Below are 6,617 nucleotides of genomic sequence, written 5' to 3'. Positions count from 1 at the left end.
TCTGCTTCCTGGGCTAATTGTCCGCTCCCAGTCCCATTCTGTGATTCATTCGTTCATTCAGAGGGAATATTTTAGGGAAGTGAAGGTGCAAGTACACACACTCCCAGGAGTTCAGGAAGTCACTCTTATGGACACAGTTACTCTCTGGTAACCAACAATGGGAAACATATCCAGACGTATCTCAGGTAAAGAAGGACAGAAAACAAGTCCAGCAACTCATTGGCAAAAGTCTAATAGAGTCTTGCATAACTAATCCCATCTAGGGAATATCAAAAGGGAGGAAAATTTAGCTCCTACCATTAGAAGCCCAGCCCACCTGATGAATGCAATTTTTTCCTCTTGGAAGTTGTCATTCTGAAAAAGCACACAAAGCATACATAAATGACCTGAGTCCTGCAAAACATTTCTACAAACATGTGCAACTGACTTTTTCATGTATTTGCTAATGTTTTTGTTCATTCATTAACTCATGCCCATTCACTTACTTATTCATACTCACTCATCTGATATTTGGCAAGTTCTAGAATTACCTTAGTTTTCCACTCTGCCATGCTGGATTTCCAGAGCTATCCAGAGTCAATTTATCCTGTGTCTCAGTGTACTGTTTGGAAGGCAGTCATTTTCTTACACAGGGAAATATTGTTCCAGGGATGGCCACATACAGAGAGTTTGTACAAAGTATACAGGGCCTGGTTTTGTCAGTTAGTACGACTTTACACAGCTTATGAAAGAAATCTGTTTTTACAACTGGCTTCCTGACCTCCTAACCCTCCTAACCTGTGTGAGACCAGCTGCCTATATTGGAAAGAAGCGGCAAACCTCCCAGATATAAAGAAAGATAAGTATTTGAAGAAGAGACCCTGAGTAGGAAGAAGCAGCTGAACAGAGTCCAATTTTCTCCCCTTGAGCTTTATTCTTTTCCTGGGATTTAGTCACTCAATTTCAGTTGCCATCATCAAGCATAAATTGCTTTCTCACTTAACACACTAGCCTAAAAGGGAACAAATAACCACATTTTCTACTTTGCCTTAAAACAGCAATCCATGGCTGATATTTCCAAGTTGTAGTTACTTAAAACTTAGTGGGTACCGACTTTAACCAGGAAAGCCAAAGTATTGTAAACACAATTAAGATTCATTCTAGCCCTAAGAATTCATTGACAGCCTTTCTGTGCCCCAATCCCTGCGTCCTAAAATAACTCCCCTCTGTCAAGTAGAAAGGCCAGTCTGTCTTATTCCCCTTCCTGGCTTCCTTCCATCTAAGCCCTATCCAGTTTCTTGGACACACTGTTTTTCAGAGTTTTCATGTCATTTTCATGTCTCCCAAGAAGGCCTTGGCAAGTCTTCCCACAGACTTTTGAGTACCAGGCTGATAGATTTGCATAGCCTTCAGCTAATTGGACAGATAGGGTTGATTGAAACAATGAATGCTTCTGCTGTGATATGTGTCTCAGGTTATTAACTCAGTGAGGAAGGGGAGACACCCATGTTTTCCACACCAATGGCCAAGGACAAAGTCCTGTCTCTGCATGAGTAGGTGGGCATCCATTCCCCCTTATGAAGAAATTCTTTTATGTAATTCTACCCTTCAGAAGTTCACAAAGCAACATTGGCTTATGTCAAAATCCCAGCCATAATTAAACACATAAAAGTTAAATTATGAGCCTTTAAAGCACAGGAGTCTTGTTTACCTCACTATCCCCAAATATGCAATGACTAGCTTTTCAAAAGTACAGAAGAAAGAACTGCTTCTGAGTGGAATAGGATGGCCTGTGGCAAGCCAGCAGCCTAGTGTACATCTAGACCAAATTACAAACTATCTGCACCCACCCACAAACTATCTGGACCCTAAAACTCCAGAGATAGGAGAGCCTCAGAGAGGTGAGCCAACAAATGTTTACCTGGGATAATCTGTGGATTCTGGGCAAGAGCAGAAGAATGAAAACCAAAGCTTTCTACTGTGGAGGACCATTGCTAGGGACAGAGAGACCAGAGAATTTATGAATGCTCTGGGGGGCGGTCTTTAAGCAAGTGGTTGATATTCCACCTGGAATATGTAATGAATTCTAGGAATGGTCAGGTCAGGATATTAAATACCTAAGCAGAAAGTCTTTGAAATGTAGAGTGGAGTTTTTAGTAGGTTTATGAAACAATGAATGGAGTTTGCAACCTGCCAGATGGAGGGCCTCTGGCAAACACACCAGATAGAGAGTTAAAAACTGAAAGGCCAGGGGTAATTCTAGTCTGTTGGATAGAAGTCAAAATCATGGCCATCGCTGGGGAGAGTACCGACTGGAAGGGGATATGACGAAGGTGTCTGAGATTCTGGAAAAGTTATCAGCCTAGTGGGTGGCAGTTACCTGGGTTCATACATATATCAAAACATACACTCAACTGATTTGTGCATTTTTCTTTTTGTTAGTTTAACCTCAATAAAATAGAAATATCATTACAATAGTATCAATTATCTTAAGTTTAATGAAAGATATAACGTTTATACTAAAAATATAAAACATTATTGAAATAAACAAAGAGAGAACTCACAAATTTGGAGATGTTTCATGTTCATGTATTAGAAGATTATTTTGTAGCGATGTCAATTATCCTTAATTTCATCTAAGATATGCAAATTAGAATGAAAATGTGATACTCCTACACAATGCAACATATTGGCTAAAACTAAAAAGACAATACCAGGTGTTGGTGAGAATATGGATAAGCAGGGACTCTTATAAACTGCTGATGGTAGTGTAAATTGGACAACTATTTCAGAGAACTATTGGGCAGTATTTCTAAAGTTGATCATATGCATCCCCATCCCAGCAATTTCACTCTTTATTGTATACACAACAGAAATGTGTACATAGAATTGCTAAAACACATATATGAAAACAGCTATAGTAGCAGTATTTGTAACAACCCCAATTAAAAATATTCCAAATATCCATTAAAAGTAGGATGGATAAATTAATTGTGAATTTTCATACAATGGCATACCACAACACAATGAGATTAGACAAGCTCTACACCATAACATGGATGAATCTTTCAAACACAGTCTTGAGAGAAAGAAAGCAGATATTAAAAGCACATATTGTATAATTCCATTTATTTTTATAAAGTCAGTATGACTGGACGGTTAGCTTTACAGGGATCTGGCAAAGTTTTGTGTCTTTATCTGGGAACTGATTAGACAGATGTGGTCACACAAATTCATTGAGCTGTGTACATTTTCCTGTATAATAATTATGTTTCCTTTTCTTAAAAAAGAGTTATATAAAGTTATATAAAGAGTTATAAAAAAGAGTTATATAAATTTAAAAAGTACTTAGGCAATATTTAAGCCTGATTGGCTTAAACAATTATTTTTCTCACTATTTGTGTGCATACTTTAACCTTTTTCTACCCCATTGTATCTTCAAAGCCCATCTGCAACATATCAACAAAATTAAAATGTATCTGTTCTTCTGAGGAAAGGAGAATATACTTACAAAACCTCCAAACACTGCCAGGGGAGAAGGGATCTCTCAATACACTATCCTCCCAGTATTCCTCCTTCTCACCATTTTATTACCTAGAAAATTCTCTCTACCCCAGAAACAGAACAATGCCACACCAGATCTATCTGTCACAAACACCCAGCGGCTCAAATTCCCTGCCACCTCCTGTTCTGGCCAGGAGGCCCTCAGAGACAAATTGAGCAGGCCTGGGCATCTGCATTGGAGTTGTTGTGACATTCCATTTCCTTTTGCAAAAGGGGCAGGGGCTCTCAGACTGAACAGAGTGAATCCCAGCTTCTCCATTTCCTGGTTGTGTGATTGCATCCTGTCACTTAGATCCAAAGCCTGTTTTCTCATATGTGAAAAGCTGTCAGGGTCTAACAATTATTTGCAGCATTTTGGGGAGGATTGGTGATAATATCTAGAAAGTGGCTGCATACAGCATATGGTCATTAAATGATTGATTTATTTTCGTCTACAACTGGGGAAGATGGCTATCAAAGCATGAGCTAAGGATACTCCTCTGCCTAGAAGTAGAAGGTGGCCATATGGAAGTCTTTTTACTCTAGCTCAGGAGTCTATGCTAATAAGTAAGTGTTATCTGTTTCCCAGCCTGGGAAGGCTCCAGGCTAGAAAAAAGGAGACTTAGATTCTAGTTTTGGATCTGCTATTGAATAAATCTGTGACCTAGAACAAGTTCCTTAAAGTCAGTCCTTTATCCATAAAATGAGAGGTTGCGTTGGATGACTTAAAATTAGGTCGATCTATGAATTCTTTTGAGTTTTTGCATATGTATGGGTCCTGTTCCCTACCCCACCCTCTCTAACCCCATCAGGGTGGATCCTGTGGTTTCCTAATAAGCAGAGTACATACATGTGTTTGGGGCATGAGCGGAGCTCAAAAAATAAGAGAGTAAGTAAATGAATGAATGAAGATCAGATTCCATGAACCATTTCACGCTATGGTAACTAGAACATTTAAAAACAAGTGGCAACTAATGAGTTTAAGGTAATATTGAAAATAAACAAAAGAATTTTCAACCCAGAATTTCATTCCAGCCAAACTAAGCTTCATAAGTCAAGGAGAAATAAAATACTTCACAGACAAGCAAATGCTGAGAGATTTTGTCACCACCAGGCCTGCCCTAAAAGAGCTCCTGAAGGAAGCACTAAACATGGAAAGGCACAACCGGTACCAGCGGCTGCAAAATCATGCTAAAATGTAAAGACCATCGAGACTAGGAAGAAACTGCATCAACTAATGAGCAAAATAACCAGCTAACATCATAATGACAGGATCAAATTCACACACAACAATATTAACTTTAAATGTAAATGGACTAAATGCTCCAATTAAAAGACACAGACTGGCAAATTGGATAGAGTCAAGACCCATCAGTGTGCTGTATTCAGGAAACCCATCTCATGTGCAGAGACACACATAGGCTCAAAATAAAAGGATGGAGGAAGATCTACCAAGCAAATGGAAAACAAAAAAAGGCAGGGGTTGCAATCCTAGTCTCTGATAAAACAGACTTTAAACCAACAAAGATCAAAAGAGACAAAGAGGGTCATTACATAATGGTAAAGGGATCAATTCAACAAGAAGAGCTAACTATCCTAAATATATATGCACCCAATACAGGAGCACCCAGATTCATAAAGCAAGTCCTTAGTGACCTACAAAGAGACTTAGACTCCCACACAATAATAATGGGAGATTTTCACACCCCACTGTCAACATTAGACAGATCAATGAGACAGAAAGTCAACAAGGATACCCAGGAATTGAACTCAGCTCTGCACCAAGCAGACCTAATAGACATCTACAGAACTCTCCACACCAAATCAACAGAATATACATTTTTTTCAGCACCACACCATACCTATTCCAAAATTGACCACATAGTTGGAAGTAAAGCTCTACTCAGCAAATGTAAAAGAACAGAAATTATAACAAACTTCTCTAAGACCACAGTGAAATCAAACTAGAAATCAGGATTAAGAAACTCACTCAAAACCGCTCAACTACATGGAAACTGTAGAACCTGCTCCTGAATGACTACTGGGTACATAACGAAGTGAAGGCAGAAATAAAGATGTTCTTTGAAACCAATGAGAACAAAGACACAACGTACCAGAATCTCTGGGACACATTCAAAGCAGTGTGTAGAGGGAAATTTATAGCACTAAATGCCCACAAGAGAAAGCAGGAAAGATCTAAAATTGACACCCTAACATCACAATTAAAAGAACTAGAAAAGCAAGAGCAAACACATTCAAAAGCTAGCAGAAGGCAAGAAATAACTAAAATCAGAGCAGAACTGAAGGAAATAGAGACACAAAAAACCCTTCAAAAAATTAATGAATCCACGAGCTGGTTTTTTGAAAGGATCAACAAAATTGATAGACCGCTAGCAAGACTAATAAAGAAAAAAAGAGAGAAGAATCAAATAGACGCAATAAAAAATGATAAAGGGGATATCACCACCAATCCCACAGAAATACAAACTACCATCAGAGAATACTACAAACACCTCTACGCAAATAAACTAGAAAATCTAAAAGAAATGGATAAATTCCTCGAAACATACACTCTCCCAAGACTAAATCAGGAAGAAGTTGAATCTCTGAATAGACCAAAAACAGGAGCTGAAATTGTGGCAATAATCAATAGCTTACCAACCAAAAAGAGTCCAGGACCAGATGGATTCACAGCCAAATTCTACCAGAGGCACAAGGAGGAACTGGTACCATTCCTTCTGAAACTATTCCAATCAATAGAAAAAGAAGGAATCCTCCCTAACTCATTCTATCAGGCCAGCATCATCCTGATACCAAAGCCGGGCAGAGACACAACCAAAAAGGAGAATTTTAGACCAATATCCTTGATGAACATTGATGCAAAAATCCTCAATAAAATACTGGCAAACTGAATCCAGCAGCACATCAAAAAGCTTATCCATCATGATCAAGTGGGCTGCATCCCTGGGATGCAAGGCAGGTTCAATATACACAAATCAATAAATGTAATCCAGCATATAAACAGAACCAAAGACAAAAACCACTTGATTATCTCAATAGATGCAGAAAAGGCCTTTGACAAAATTCAACAACAC

Source organism: Pongo pygmaeus, chromosome 1 (assembly GCF_028885625.2).
Source record: "Pongo pygmaeus isolate AG05252 chromosome 1, NHGRI_mPonPyg2-v2.0_pri, whole genome shotgun sequence".
NCBI classification, from domain to species: domain Eukaryota; kingdom Metazoa; phylum Chordata; class Mammalia; order Primates; family Hominidae; genus Pongo; species Pongo pygmaeus.
Note: the sequence above shows the minus strand (reverse complement) of the source record.